Source organism: Heterodontus francisci, chromosome 14, assembly GCF_036365525.1.
Source record: "Heterodontus francisci isolate sHetFra1 chromosome 14, sHetFra1.hap1, whole genome shotgun sequence".
NCBI lineage: Eukaryota > Metazoa > Chordata > Chondrichthyes > Heterodontiformes > Heterodontidae > Heterodontus > Heterodontus francisci.
Genome location: NC_090384.1, coordinates 12,461,723 through 12,478,636, shown reverse-complemented (window position 1 = coordinate 12,478,636; position 16,914 = coordinate 12,461,723).

The following is a 16,914-nucleotide window of genomic DNA, read 5'->3' as shown; positions in this document are numbered from 1 at the left end:
ACCATATAGAATTATGATTACAGTACATTAGAAGGCCATTTCGCCCATCATGTCCATGCCATCTCTCTGTGAGGGCAACTCCACTGCCTTTTCCTTATGGCCCGACAAATCTTTTCTCTTCAGATAATTATTTAGTTCCCTGTTGAGAACCACAATTGAATCTGCCTCCACCACACTCAGGCATTGCATGCTAGATCCTAACCACTCGCTGTGTAAAAAGGTATTTCCTCATGTCACCTCTGGTTCTTTTGTCAATCACTTTAAATCAATGTCCTCTGGTTCTTGGCCCTTCCACCAATGGGAACAGTTTCTCTCTATCTACTCTGTCCAGACCCCTCATGATTTTGAACATCTCTATCAAATCTCCTCTCAACCTTGTCTTCTCTAAGGAGAACAGTCCCAACTTCGCCAATTTATGCACACAACCAAAGTCCCTCACCCCAGAACCATTCTCATAAATCTTTTCTGCACCCTCTCCAATACCTTCACATCCTTCTGACGCCCATAACTGGATAAAATATTCCAGATGAGGCTGAACAGGTGTTTTATTAAAGTTTACCATAGCCTCCTGGCTTTCGTACTCTTTGCCTCTTTTTATCAAGCCCAGGATCCCATATGCCTTATGAACTGCTTTCATAACCTGCCATGCTATCTTCAATGATTTGTGCACATATACCCCAGAATTGTATCCTTTATTTTATATTTCCCTTCTTCGTTCTTCCTACCAAAATGTATCACTTCACACTTCTCTGCACTAAATTTCATCTGCCACATACCATCCCATTCCAGCAGCCTGTCAACGTCCTCCAAAAGCCTATCACTATCCATCTCACAGTTCACAATACTTCCAAGTATTGTGTCATATGCAAATTTTAAAATTGTACCCTGCACACCCAAGTCTAGGTCATTAATATGGATCAAGAAAAGCAATGGTCCCAATATCGACCCCTGGGAAACCCCATTATATATCTTCCTCCAGTCCAAAAAACAACCATTCACCACTACTCTACTTCCTGTGACTCAGCCAACTTCGTATTCATGTGGCCATTTTGCATTTATTCCAGGGGAACATTTTAATGTCACTGAACTATTAAGCCCAGGCTAATGCCCTGGGGACATGGGGTCAAATCCTGCCACTACAGCTGCTGAATTAATTAATAAAAATCTGGAATTGACAGCTAATCTCAGTAATGGTGCTATGAAATTATCATTGATTGTCGTAAAATCCCATATATGGTTCACCAATTTCCTTCAGGGAAGGAAATCTGCTGTCCTTACCTGGTCTGGCCTGCATGTGACTCCAGATCCACAGTAATGTGATTGACTCTTAACTGCCCTCTGAAATGGCCTAGCAAGTCACTCAGTTGTCAAGGGCAATTAGGGTTGGGCAAAATCTGCTCGCGTTGCCAGCAATGCTCACATCCCATGAAATAATCAAAAAAACTTTGCTGGCAAGCCTATTATGTGGTCTTTTGGAAGTCCATATACACCACATCAACTGCATTACTCTCATCAACCCTCTCTCTTACCTCATCAAAAAATTCAATCAAATTAGTTAAACATGATTTGCTCTTGACAAATCTGTGCTGACTTTCCTTAATTAATCCACATCCAAATCACTTTATTTTGTCCCGGATTATCATCTCTAAAAGCTTTCCCACCACTGAGATTAAACTGACTGGCCTGTAGTTGCTGGGCTTATTCTTACACCCTTTTTTGAACAAGGGTGTAACATTTGACTAGTTCTCTAGTCCTCTAGCACCACCCCTGTATCTAATAAGGATTGGAAGATTATGGCCAGTGTCTCTGCAATTTTCACCCTTACTTCCCTCAGTATCCTCAGATGCATCTGATCTAGCCCTGATGATTTATCAACTTTACAAAATCACAGAATCATTACAGTGCAGAAGGAGTCCATTCGGCCCACTGTGTCCACACCTGCTCTCTGAAAGAGCAATTCCCTCAGTTCCATTCCCCTGCCTTCTCCCCATAAACCTGCACATTCTTCCTTTATATTTAACTGTCAAATTCCCTTTCGAATGCTTCAATTGAACCTATCTCCACTACGTTCTCAGGCAGCGCATTCCAGACCTTAAGCATTCTCAGCGTGAAAAACTTTTTCCTCATGCCACTTTTGCTTCTCTTACCAAATACTTTAAATCTGTGCCCTCTCGTTCTCGATCCTTTCACGAGTGGGAACAGTTTCTCTCTATCTACTCTGTCCAAACCCCTCATGATTTTGAATACCTTTATCAAATCACCTCTCAGCCTTCTCTTCTCCAAGGAAAACAGTCCTAACTTCTCCACTCTATCTTCATAACTGAAATTCCTCATCCCTGGAACCATTCCCGTGAATCTTTTCTGTACTCTCTCCAATGCCCTCACATCTTTCCTAAAGTGCCACGCCCAGAACTGGATGCAATACTCCAGCTGAGGCCGAACTAGTGTCAACAAGTTCAACATAACTTCCTTGCTCTTGTACTCTATGCCCCTATTAATAAAGCCCAGGATACTGTATGCTTTATGAACAGCACTCTCAACCTGTCCTGCCACCTTCAATGACTTATGCACATATACACCTAGGTCCCTCTGCTCCTGTACCCCCTTTAGAAGTGTACCTTTATTCTATATTGTCTCTCCATGTTCTTCCTAGCAAAATGAATCACTCCACATTTCTCTGCATTGAACTTCATCTGCCACCTGTCCGCCCATTCCACTAACTTGTCTATGTCCTTTTGAAGTTCTACACAATCCTCCTCACAGTTTACAATACTTCCAAGTTTTGGATCATCTGCAAACTTTAAAATTGTGCCCTGTTCACCAAGGTCTAGGTCATTAATAGATATCAGGAAAACCAAGGGCCCAACACTGATCCCTGAGGAACTCCATGACAAACCTTCCTCCAGCCCAAAAAACATCCATTAACCACTACTCTTTGTCACTCAGCCAGTTTTGTATCTATGTTGCTACTGTCCCTTTTATTCCATGAGCTACAGGTTTGTTCACAAGTCTGTTGTGTGGCACCGTATCAAACGCCTTTTGAAAGTCCATTTACACCACATCAACAGCATTGCCCTCAACAACCCTCTTTGTTACCTCCTCAAAAAACTCCAGCAAGTTAGTTAAACATGATTTTCCCTTAAGAAATCCGTGCTGTCTTTCCTTAATTAACTCATATTTGTCCATGTGACGAATAATTTTGTCCCTAATTATTTTTCTAGAAGTAAAGGTAGAAGTAAAAAAGGGATGGGGTCCTACAAGCTGAATATAGGGAGTTAGGACATAAATTAAAAAGTAGGACCTCAAAGGTAGTAATCTCGTGCCACGTGCTAGCAAGAGCAGAAATAGCAGGATATATCAAATGAATACGTGGCTGGAGAAATGGTGTAGGGCGGAGGGATTCAGATTCCTGGGACATTGGGACTGGTTCTGGGGAACGTGGGACCAGTACAAGCTGGACGTATTGCAAGTGGGCAGGACCAGGACCAATTTCCTAGGGTGGGGTGGGTTGGGCGTTGTTTGCTAGTGCTGTCAGGGAGGGTTTAAACTAGAATGGCAGGGGGATGGGAATCTGAGCAGGAAGACAGAGGAGGAGGAAACAAGGATAGAAATGAAAGACAGGAAGGCAAGAAGCAAAAGTGGAAGGCAGAGAAAACAAGGGAGAGAAACAAATGGGGCCACAGTGCAAAATAAAGCTAAGACGACTAACAATGTTAAAAAGACAAGTCTAAAGGCATTGTGTCTTAATGAGTGGAGCATTCACAATAAGATAGATGAACTAACAACGCAAATAGATAAAAATGATTATGATACAGTTGTGATTATGGAGATATGACTGCAGGGTGACCAAAGATGGGAACTGAACATCCAGGGGTATTCAATATTTAGGAAGGGCAGGCAAAAAGGGAAAGGAGGTGGAGTAGCATTGTTAGTAAAGGAGGAAATCAATGCAATAGTGAGGAAGGATATTGGCTCAGAAAATCATGATGTGGAATCTGGTTGGAACTAACAAACACCAAAGGGCAGAAAATGTTGGTGGGGGTTGTCTATAGGCTCCCAAACGGGAGTGGCGATGTAAGGAATGACATTAAACAGGAAATTAGAGATGCATGCAATAAGGGTACAACTGTAATCATGGGTGACTTTAATCTACATATAGATTGGTCAAACCAAATTAACAATAATACTATGGAGGAGGATTTCCTGGAGTGTGTACGCGATGGTTTTTTAGACCAATGGACTGAGGAACCAACTAGAGAACAGGCTATTCTAGACTGGGCATTGTACAATGATAAAGGATTAATTATCAATCTTGTTTTGCGGGGTCGCTTGGGGAGGAGTGACAATAACTTGATAGAATTCTTCATTAAGATGGAGAGTGAAGTAGTTGAATCCGAAACTAGGGTCCTGAATCTAAATAAAGGAAACTATGAAGGTATGAGGCACGAGTTGGCTATGGTAGATTGGAGAACTTTACTAAAAGGGTTGACAGTGGATAGGCAATGGATAATATTTAAAGAACATGTGCATGAGTTACAACAATTCTTCATTCCTGTCTGGTGCAAAAATAAAACTGGAAAGGTGATTCAACCGTGGCTTACAAAAGAAATTAGGGATAGTATTAGATCCAAAGAGGAGGCATATAAAATTGCCAGAAAAAGCAACAAGTCTGTGGATTGGGAGCAGTTTAGAATTCGACAAAGGAGGTCAAAGAGGTTGATTAAGTGGGGAAAATAGAGTATGAGAGTAAACTTGTGGGGAACATAAAAACTGACTGTAAAAGCTTCTATAAATATGTGAAGAGAAAAAGATTAGTGAAGACAAATGTAGGTCCCTTACTGTCAGAAACGGGAGAAATTATAAGGGGAACAAAGAAAGGGCAGAACAATTAAACACATACTTTAGTTCTGTCTTAACGAAGTAGGGCAAAAATAACGTCCCAGAGATGTTAGGGAACCAATAGTCTAATGAGAGGGAGGAACTGAAGGAAATCAGTATTCGTAAAAAAATAGTGCTAGGGAAATTAATGGGGTTAAAGGCTGACAAATCCCCAGGGCCTGATAATCTACATCCCAGAGTACTAAAGGAAGTGGCCCTGGAAATAGTGGATGCATTGGTGATCATCTTCCAAAATTCTATAGACTCTGGAGCAGTTCCTACAGATTGGAGGGTGGCAAATGTAACCCCACTATTTAAAAGGAGGGAGAAAAAAAACAGGGAATTACAGAATAGTCAGCCTTACATCAGTAGTGGGGAAAATGCTACAGTCTATTATAAAGGATGTGATAGCAGAACACCTGGAAAGCATAAACGGGATTAAACAAAGTCGGCATGGGTTTACAAAAGGGAAATCACGCTTAACAAATCTATTGGAGTTTTTTGAGGATGTAACTAGTAGAAGAGATAAGGGAGAACCAGTGGATTTGGATTTTCAGAAGGCTTTTGATAAGGTCCCACATAAGAGGTTAGTGTGAAAAATTAAAGCACATGGGATTGGGGGTAATATACTGGCATGGATTGAGAATTGGTTGACAGACAGGAAACAGAGAGTAGGAATAAATGGGTCTTTTTTCAGGTGGCAGGCAGTGACTAGTGGGGTACTGCAGGGATCAGTGCTTGGGCCCCAGCTATTCACAATATATATTAATGACTTGGGTGAGGGAACTAAATTTCCAAGTTTGCAGACGACACAAAGCTGGGGGGCAATGTGAGCTGTGAGGAGGAGGCAAAGAGGCTCCAATGTGATTTGGACAAGTTAGGTAAGTGGGCAAATGTATGGCAGATGCAGTATAACGTGGATAAGTGTGAGGTTATCCACTTTGGTTGTAAAAACAGAAAGGCAGATTATTATCTGAATGGTGATAGATTGGGAAAGGGGGAGGTGCAACGAGACCTGGGCATCCTTGTACACCAGTCGCTGAAAACAAGCATTCAGGTGCAGTAAGCAGTTAGGAAGGCGAATGGTATGTTGGCCTTCATTGCAAGAGGATTTGAGTACAGGAGCAAGGATGTCTTACTGCAGTTATACAGGGCCTTGGTGTGACCACATCTGGAGTATTGTGTGCAGTTTTGGTCTCCTTATCTGAGGAAAGATGTTCTTGCATGGAGGAAGTGCAAAGAAGATTTTACTAGGCTGATTCCTGTGATGGCAGGATTGAAGTATGAGGAGAGATTGGGTTGACGAGGCCAATGTTCACTGGCGTTTCGAAGAATGAGAGGGGATCTCATAGAAACCTATAAGATTCTAACAGGACTAGACAGGCTAGATGCAGGGAGGATGTTCCCGATGGCTGGGGAGTCCAGAACCAGGGGTCACAGTCTCAGGATTTAGAGCCGAGATGAGGAGAAATGTCTTCACTCAGAGGGTGGTGAACCTGTGGAATTCTCTACCGCAGAACGCAACAGAGGCCAAGTCATTAAGTATATTCAAGAAGGAGATAGATATATTTTTTAATGCCGAAGGGATCAAGGGATATGGGGAGAAAGTGGGAACAGGGTACTGAATTAGACGATCAGCCATGATCTCTTTTGAATGGCGCAGCAGGCCTGAAGGGTCAAATGGCCTACTCCTGCTCCTATTTTCTATGTTTCCCACAACCAAAGTTAAACTGACTGGCCTGTAGTTTTGGGCTTTACACCCTTTTTTGAACAAGGGTGTAACATTTGCAATTCTCCAGTCCTCTGGCATCACCCCCGAGTCTAAGGAAGACTGGAAAATTGTGGCCAATGCCACGCGATTTCCACCCTCACTTCCCTCAGTATCCTGGATGCATCTCATCCGGTCCTGGTGTTTTATCCACTTTATGTGCAGACAGCCTATCTAATACTTCTTTATCAATTTTAAACCCCTCTAGTGTCTGACTTACCCCCTCTTTCAACATTGCCTGGGTTTCATCTTCTTCTTTTAATACCTCAGCTATGCCCTCTGCCTCCATGTGTAAATCCCTTTCTGTCCCTAATTGGCCCCACTCCTCCTTTCAGCAGCCTTTTACTATTTATATGCCTATAGAAAACTTTGGGATTTCCTTTAATGCTAGCTGCCAGTCAGGAGGGCACCCCCGACCCTAAGCCCACAGGTTTTACTTGGCGGTGTTCTTGGGGACTTTGCCATCCGACCGTCGCAGGTAAAGATTAGATTAGAGATACAGCACTGAAACAGGCCCTTCGGCCCACCGAGTCTGTGCCGAACATCAACCACCCATTTATACTAATCCTACACTAATCCCATATTCCTACCAAACATCCCCACCTGTCTCTATATTTCCCTACCACCTACCTATACTAGTGACAATTTATAATGGCCAATTTACCTATCAACCTGCAAGTCTTTTGGCTTGTGGGAGGAAACCGGAGCACCCGGAGAAAACCTACGCAGACACAGGGAGAACTTGCAAACTCCACACAGGCAGTACCCGGAATCGAACCCGGGTCCCTGGAGCTGTGATACCAGTGATGGTAGGAGGAGGCCCTTAAGTGGCAGTTAATTAGTCAATTAAGGGCCTTGATTGGCCGGGGGTGGGCAGGCTGTTTCTCGTCACCACTGCCCTGTGTAAAATTGCAGCGAGGGTGGGAAGGCATCTGGAATGGACCCCCCACCACCCCCTCCACTCAATTTTGCGGTCCCCCCATCCACCCCGGCACTAGCTCACTCGTTGGGGGGCCGTAAAATTCCAGCAAGAGAGTAAGATGGAAAAAAAAGTTACATATGATAGATTTCCGTTTGACAATACAGCGGAGACCAGGCTGAATAATGGAACTTCAGACGGGAAGTAAGAAAAGAAATGAGAAGCAAAGAGAGAATATGAGAAGAGACTGAAAATTAAACATAAAAGGGAATCCAAAAGTCTTCTGTAGGCATATAAATAATAAAAGCATGGTATAGAGAGGAGTAGAGCCAATTAGGGATCTAAAAGGGGATTTATAAATGGAGGTAGAGGGCATGACTGAGGTATTGGACGAATACTTTGCATCTGTCTTTACCAAGGAAGAAGATGCTGCCAAAGTTGTAGTGAAAGAGGAAGTAGTTGAGACACTGGATGGACTGAAAATTGATAAGCATGAGTTATTAGAAAGGCTGGTTGTCATGAAGACAGGAATTAGGGGATAGTCATCATTGTATCATAAGGTTTAGGCTGACTACGGAAAAGGACAAAGAGCAATCCAGGGTAAGAATAATTAATTGGGGGAAGGCCAACTTCAATGGGGTAAGAATGGAGCTGGGGTGAATAAATTGGAGTCAAAAACTGGTAGGAAAACCAGTAGATGAACAATGGGCTACCTTCAAAGAAGAGATAGTTCGGGCATAGTAAAGGTATATTCCCTTGAAGAGGAAAAGCAGGGCAAACAAATCCAAGCTCCCTGGATGACAAAAGAGGTAGAGATTAAGATAAAGAAGAAAAAGTGTGCTTATGACAGATGCCAGGTAGAAAATACTATTGAGAGCCAGGCTGAATATAGAAGGTCCAGAGGGGAAGTGAAAAAGCAAATAGGAGAAGCAAAGAGAGAGCATGAAAAGTGTCATAGAGTCATACAGCACAGAAACAGGCCCCTTGGCCCATCGTGTCTGTGCCAGCAGCACAGGTAGATAAGGTGGTTGGGAAGGCATATGGGATACTTGCCTTTATTAGCTGAGGCACAGAATATAAGAGCAGGGAGGTTACGATGGAGCTATATAAAACGCTAGTTAGGCCACAACTGGAGTACTGTGTACAGTTCTGGTCACCACACTATGGGAAGGATGTGATTGCACTGGAGACAGTGCAGAGGAGATTCACCAGGATGTTGCCTGGGTTGGAGCATTTCAGCTATGAAGAGAGACTGGATAGGCTAAGGTTGTTTTCCTTGGAGCAGAGAAGGCTGAGGGGGGACCTGATTGAGGTATACAAAATTATGAGGGACATTGATAGGTTAGATAGGAAGAAATTTTTTCCCTTAACGAGGGGTCAATTACCAGGGGGCATAGATTTAAGGTAAGGGGCAGGAGGTTTAGAGGGGATTTGGGAAAAAAAAATTTCACACAGAGGGTGGTTGAAACAAGGCTACAGGCCAAGTGCTGGAAAATGGGATTAGAATAGATAGTGCTTGATGGCCAGCATGGACACGATGGGCCAAGGGGCCTGTTTCTGTGCTGTATAACTCTATGACACTATGACTTTTTTCATGCTCTCTCTTTGCTTCTCCTATTTGCCTTTTCACTTCCCCTCTGGACCTTCTATATTCAGCCTGGCTCTCAATAGTACTTTCTACCTGGCGTCTGTCATAAGCACACTTTTTCTCCTTTGTCTTAATCTCTACCTCTTTTGTCATCCAGGGAGCTCAGATTTGTTTGCCCTGCTTTTCCTCTTCAAGGGAACATACCTTGACTGTGCCCAAACTATCTCTTCTTTGAAGGTAGCCCATTGTTCATCTACCGGTTTTCCTACCAGATATTGACTCCGATTTATTTGCCCAGCTCCATTCTTACCCCATTGAAGTTGGTCTTCCCCCAGTTAATTATTCTTACCCTGGATTGCTCTTTGTCCTTTTCCATAATCAGCCTAAACCTTATGATACAATGATTACTATCCCCTAAATGTTCTCTTCATGACAACCAGCCTTTCTAATAACTCATGCTTATCAATTTTCAGTCCATCCAGTGTCTCAACTACTTCCTCTTTCACTACGACTTTGGCAGCATCTTCTTCCTTGGTAAAGACAGATGTAAAGTATTCGTTCAGTACCTCTACCTCCATGTATAAATCCCCTTTTAGATCCCTAATTGGCTCTATTCCTCTCTGTACCATGCTTTTATTATTGCCTACAGAAGACTTTTGGATTGCCTTTGATGTTAGCTTTTAGTCTCTTCTCATATTCTCTCTTTGCTTCTCATTTCTTTTCTGATTTCCCCTCTGAAGTTCCATTATTCAGCCTGGTCTCCGCTGTATTGTCAAACGGAAATCTGTCATATGTACCCTTTTTTTTCCATCTTACTCTCTAGCTGGAATTTTACGGCCCCCCAACGAGTGAGCTAGTGCCGGGGTGGATGAGTGGGGCTGCAAAATTGAGTGGGGAAGGGGGGGAGGGTCCATTCCAGATGCCTTCCCACCCTCGCTGCAATTTTACACGGGGCAGTGGTGACGAGAAACAGCCTGCCCACCCCCGGCCAATCAAGGCCCTTAATTGACTAATTAACTGCCACTTAAGGGCCTCCTCCTGCCATCACTGGTATTTTACCTGCGACGGTCGGATGGCAAAGTCCCCAAGAACACCGCCAGGTAAAACCTGGCAGCCTTCTTGTGGGCTTAGGGTCGGGGGTGCCCACCTGATCGGGAACCCTGTGCCTCACAGAGGACTGCCCCTGAAGCCCCATCCGTCCCCCACCCCCACAACTGACCCCGCCCCCTTGCCTTGCCACGGGCCAGCTAATCATCTTGTTTCCGGGGCCGTCCAACATCTTGCTTTCGATGGCTGGGTGTAGTCCCAGCGGTGGTCACCACTCCCGGTGGCCGCTGATTGGCCAGCAGCTCCTTTAGGGGGGACATCCTGCCTCAAGGAGGTGGAAGTCCTGCCCAATGCCAATTCAGGGTCTGGGGAGCAAAAAATCCCAGTCTGGCTCCCAGGCCTGGCGGAGGTGGGCTCGCCCCCGATTTTTCAGCTGGTGGGCGGGGCCTCCAGCTTAATGAAAAATTCCAGCCTCTATCTCTTTCGTCATGCAGGGAGCTTTGGCATTGTTTGTCCTACCTTTCTCCTAATTTTATCCAGAATGTGTACTGCACATCAGAGCCACATCAGAAAAGTAAAAAGACTTGCATTTACATAGCGCCTTTCACAACCTCAGGTTGTTGCAGAGTGCTTTACAGCCAATGAAGCACTTTTGATGTGCAGCCATTGTTGTAATCTAGGAAATGCAGCAGCCAATTAGCACACAGCAAGCAAAAGCCTTGTATTTATGTGATGTCTTTCATGACCATCGGATATCCCAAAGTACTTTACAGCCAATGAAGTACCTTTTGACGTGTAGTCACTGTTATAATGCAGGAAATGCGGCAGACAGTATGTGCACAGCAAGCTCCCACAAACAGCAATGTGATAATGACCAGATAATCTGTTTTTTTATGTTGATTGAGTGGGGGCACTGGGGATAGCTCCCCTGCTCTTCTTCGAAATACTGCCATGGGATCTTTTATATCTACCAGAGAATGCAGACAGGGACTCGAGTAAACATCTCATCCGAAAGTCGCACCTCCAACAGTACAGTACTGCATTGGAATGTTAGACTACATATTTTGAGCTCAAGCCCTGGAGTGGAACTTGAACCCATACATTCTGAGCCAGAGGGGAGAATGCTACCTACTGAGACATGGCGTACACACTTGGACCATGTCGATGAGACTCATTGAAGTCATCGCTCCTGAAAGAAGAGTGAGTCAAGATTATCCACCATTACCCATCCTATTCTCCATCTTCATTGATGATTTGCTGGACTGCACTATAATCTGCAGGCTGGAGATGTGTTCCAACCATGTCTGAAGTATCATAATGCTGACCTCTGCAGGTAATACTAGGTGGTTGATGGCCTTACCTGGAGATTTAGTGCCCTTCCTTCACCATCTTGAATAGTGTGTAACAGTGGTGGGCTGTCCAAGTGTAGTAATGTGATCTGCATGGCTTGAGTAGTCCTGTTACATAGAAACATCGAAAATAAGAGCAGGAGTAGGCCATTTGGCCCTTCGAGCCTGCTCTGCCATTCATTGTGATCAAGGCTGATCATCCAACTCAGTAACCTGTTCCCGCTTTCCCCCCATATCCTTTGATCCCTTTCGCCCCAAGAGCTATATCTAACTCCTTCTTGAAAACATACAATGTTTTGGCCTCAACTGTTTTCTGTGGTAGCAAATTCCACAGGCTCACCACTCTCTGGGTGAAGTAATTTCTCCTCATCTCAGTCCTGAAAGGTTTATCCCGTATCCTTAGACTATGACCCCTGGTTCTGGACTCCCCCACCATTAGGAACATCCTTCCTGCAACTACCTTGTCAAGTCCTGTTAGAATTTTATAGGTTTCTATGAGATCCCCCATCACTCTACTAATCCTAACCAACTCAATCTCTCCTCATACGTCAGTCCCGCCATCCCAGGAATCAGTCTGGTAAACCTTCACTGCACTCCCTCGATAGCAAGAACATCATTCCTCAGATAAGGAGACCAAAACTGCACACAATATTCCAAGTGTGGCCTCGCCAAGGCCCTGTATAATTGCAGCAAGACATCCCTGCTCCTGTACTCAAATCCTCTCGCTATGAAGGCCAACATACCATTTGCCTTTTTTACGCCTGTTGCACCTGCATGCTTACCTTCAGCGACTGGTGTACGAGAACGTCTCGTTGCATATTCCCCTCTCTCAGTTTATAGCCGTTCAGATAATAAAGTGCCTTCCTGTTTTTGCTACCAAAGTGGATAACCTCACATTTATCCACATTATACTGCATCTGCCAGGCATTTGCCCACTCACTTAACTTGTCCAAATCACCCTGAAGCCTCTTTGCATCCTCCCCACAACTCACCCTCCCATCCAGTTTTGTATCATCTGCAAATTTGGGGATATTACGTTTAGTTCCCTCAACTAAATCATTAACATATATTGTGATTAGCTGGGGTCCTAGCACCGATCCCTGTGGTACCCCACTAGTCACTGCCTGCCATTCAGAAAAAGTCCCGTTTATTCCTGCTCTTTGTTTCCTGTCTGCCAACCAATTTTCTATCCATCGCAATACACTACCCCCAATCCCATGCGCTTTAATTTTACACGCTAATCTCTTATGTGGGACTTTGTCAAAAACCTTCTGAAAGTCCAAATAAACCACATCCACTGGCTGTCCCTCAACTCTACTAGTTACATCCTCGAAGAATTCTAGTAGATTTGTCATGCATGATTTCCCTTTTGTAAATCCATGCCGACTCTGTCCGATTCCACCACTGTTCTCCAAGTGCTCTGCTATAACATCTTTGATAATGGACTCTAGAATTTTCCCCACTACCCACTCAGGCTGACTGGTCTATAATTCCCTGTTTTTTCTCTATCTCCCTTTTTATAGATAAAAGAGGCCCCTCTCCCAATTGGTACCTTGGGCCCAGGCAAATGGCAAGCTTTGCCTGAACAGTCCTACAGGGCTGCACTAAGAAAGTGAAAAAAGTGAACTTTGGTCTTTCATAAGCAACAGCAAAATCCCAGAATAGGTTAAACTTGTGGTATATTAAGCTGTGCACAACCAATTCTCCATCAGAAGTACAGATTATCTGGTCATGATCACATTGCTCTTTGTGGGAGCTTTTAGTGCATAAATTGGGCTTCCTTGTTTCCTACATTACCAAAGCGACTACACTTCCGAAGTACTTCATTGGCTGTAAAGCACTTTGGAATACCCAGTGGTAGTGAAAGGTGCTATTCAGATTTCAAGCATCTACAGTATTTTCCTTTTATCATGTAAATGCAAGTCTTTTGTCACGGTACAGAACTCCCAGGTGTGCAGAGAAAAGCTTTCCTGCCTCTCTAAGCCAGGACCAGAGCTGCAGACACAAAAACAAGAAATGCTGGAATCACTCAGCAGGTCTGGCAGCATCTGTGGAAAGAGAAGCAGAGTTAACGTTTCGGGTCAGTGACCCTTCTTCGGAACTGACAAATATTAGAAAAGTCACAGATTATAAACAAGTGAGGTGGGGGTGGGGCAAGAGATAACAAAGGAGAAGGTGCAGATTGGACCAGGCCACATAGCTGACCAAAAGGTCACGGAGCAAAGGCAAACAATATGTTAATGGTGTGTTGAAAGACAAAGCATTAGTACAGATTAGGTGTGAATATACTGAATATTGAACAGCAGCAAGTGCAAACCTGAAGAAAAACAACCTGAAAAAAAGTGGGTAAGCAAACTGAACAAACTAAGATGAAATGAAATAAATGCAAAAAAAGATTGTAAAAAATGTAAAAAGGAATGTAAAAAAAAGGAAGAAAAAATAACTAAAAATGACTAAAAATGAAAGTAAAGTGGGGGGCTGTCATGCTCTGAAATTATTGAACTCAATGTTGTGTCCGGCAGGCTGTAGTGTGCCTAATCGGTAGATGAGATGCTGTTCCTCGAGCTTGCGTTGATGTTCGCTGGAACACTGCAGCAATCCCAGGACAGAGATGTGAGCATGAGAGCAGGGGGGAGTGTTGAAATGGCAAGCAACCGGAAGCTCAGGGTCCTGCTTGCGGACTGAGCGGAGATGTTCCGCAAAGCGGTCACCCAGTCTGCGCTTGGTCTCCCCAATGTAGAGGAGACCACACTGTGAGCAGTGAATACAGTATACTACATTGAAAGAAGTACAAGTAAATCGCTGCTTCACCTGAAAGGAGTGTTTGGGGCCTGGGATAGTGAGGAGAGAGGAGGTAAATGGGCAGGTATTACACCTGCTTGCGGACTGAGCGGAGATGTTCCGCAAAGCGGTCACCCAGTCTGCGCTTGGTCTCCCCAATGTAGAGGAGACCACACTGTGAGCAGCGAATACAGTATACTACATTGAAAGAAGTACAAGTAAATCGCTGCTTCACCTGAAAGGAGTGTTTGGGGCCTGGGATAGTGAGGAGAGAGGAGGTAAATGGGCAGGTATTACACGTCAAGGGACGGGGACGAGGTGGTGGGGGTAATGGAGGAGTGGACCAGGGTGTCGCGGAGGGAACGATCCCTTCGGAATGCTGACAGGGGAAGGGAGGGGAAGATGCGACTGGTAGTGGCATCACGCTGGAGGTGGCGAAAATGGCGGAGGATGATCCTTTGGATATGGAGGCTGGTGGGATTAAAAGTGAGGACAAGGGGAACCCTGTCACGGTTCTGGGAGGGAGGGGAAGGGGTGAGGGTAGAGGTGCGGGGAATGGGTCGGACACGGTTGAGGGCCCTGTCAACCACAGTGGGGGGAAATCCTCGGTTGAGGAAAAAGGAGGTCATATCAGAAGCACCGTCATGGAAGGTAGCATCATCAGAGCAGATGCGTCGGAGACGGAGAAACTGGGAGAATGGAATGGAGTCCTTACAGGAGGTAGGGTGTGAAGAAGTGTAGTCGAGGTAGCTGTGGGAGTCAGTGGGCTTATAATGGATATTGGTAGACAACCTATCCCCAGAGATGGAGACAGAGAAGTCGAGGAAGGGAAGGGAAGTGTCAGAGATGGACCATGTAAAGGTGAGAGAAGGGTGGAAATTGGAAGCAAAGTTGATAAAGTTTTCTAGTTCGGGGCGGGAGCAGGAAACGGCACCGATACAGTCATCAATGTACCGGAAAAAGAGTTGGGGGAGGGGGCCCGAGTAGGACTGGAACAAAGAATGCTCGACATATCCCACAAAAAGACAGGCATAACTAGGACCCATGCGGGTACCCATAGCGACACCTTTTACTTGAAGGAAATGCATGGAGTTGAAGGAGAAGTTGTTCAATGTGAGAACAAGTTCAGCCAGGCGGAGGAGGGTGTTGGTGGATGGGGACTGGTTGGGCCTCTGTTCCAGGAAGAAGCGGAGAGCCCTCAAACCATCCTGGTGGGGGATGGAGGTGTAGAGCGATTGGACGTCCATAGTGAAGAGGAGGCGGTTGGGACCAGGAAACTGGAAATTGTCAAAATGACTTAGGGCGTCAGAAGAGTCACGGATGTAGGTGGGAAGAGACTGGACCAGCGGAGAAAGGATAGAGTCTAGATAGGAAGAAATAAGTTCAGTGGGGCAGGAGCAGTCTGACACAATGGGTCTGCCGGGACAGTCCCGTTTGTGGATTTTGGGAAGGAGGTAGAAGCGGGCTGTCCGGGGTTGCGGGACTATGAGGTTGGAAGCTGTAGAGGGAAGATCTCCAGAGGAGATGAGGTCAGTGACAGTCCTTTGGACGGTGGCTTGATGTTCGGTGGTGGGGTCATGGTCCAGAGGGAGGTAGGAAGAAGTGTCTGTGAGTTGGCGTTGAGCTTCTGCAAGGTAGAGGTCGGTACGCCATACAACAACAGCACCACCCTTGTCTGCAGGTTTGATGACCATGTCGGGGTTAGACCTGAGAGAACGGAGTGCCTCAAGTTCAGAGGGGGACAGGTTAGAGTGAGTGAGGGGGGCAGAGAAATTGAGACGACCAATGTCTCGCCGACAGTTTTCAATGAAGAGATCAAGAGTGGGTAAGAGGCCAGGGGGAGGGGTCCAGGTAGAGGGAGAATGCTGGAGGCGGGTGAATGGGTCTGCTGGTCGGGGGGAGGACTCCTGGTCGAAGAAGTGAGCCCGGAGGCGGAGGCGACGGAAGAAGAGCTCAACGTCATGCCGAGCACGAAATTCATTGAGGTGGGGGCGTAAGGGGATAAAACTGAGACCTTTGCTGAGTATAGAACGCTCAGCATCAGAGAGGGGGAGGTCAGAGGGTATAGTGAATACACGGCAAGGGGTCAGATCAGAAGGGGTGGGGTCAGAGGGAAGTGAAGCGGAAGGAGGATCTGGAGGGGCATTAGTCCCCATCAGCTGCTGGAGCTTGCGTTCCTTAACACCTGAAAGGAAGAAAAAAAGTTTTTTGTTAATGCGTCGGATGAGACGTAAGATGAGATGAAACTGCGGAGTAGAACAGATTTGAGATAAGGTGAGACGGTGCTGCTGGAGAGAGAGGTCCAGTGTGTGCATATGGCGGCGCATAGCACTGAGTGTGGATCTCAGGATGCGGCGAGAGTAGCAGTCCGAGGAACGTTGTATTTCTCGGAGATACCTGTGATCCTGGGTGGTTTCAAAGCATGATGGGTGAAACTGCAGTTGGAATCCACGTGGAATCAGTCGGAGCCGGAGACAGTCACGGAGGAAGGAGATGTGGCTGTGAAAACGAGTTTTGGTAGATACCTTATCAAACACCGGGAGGGAAATAGAAAGCAATGAAGGTGAACAAGGTAAAAGAGACA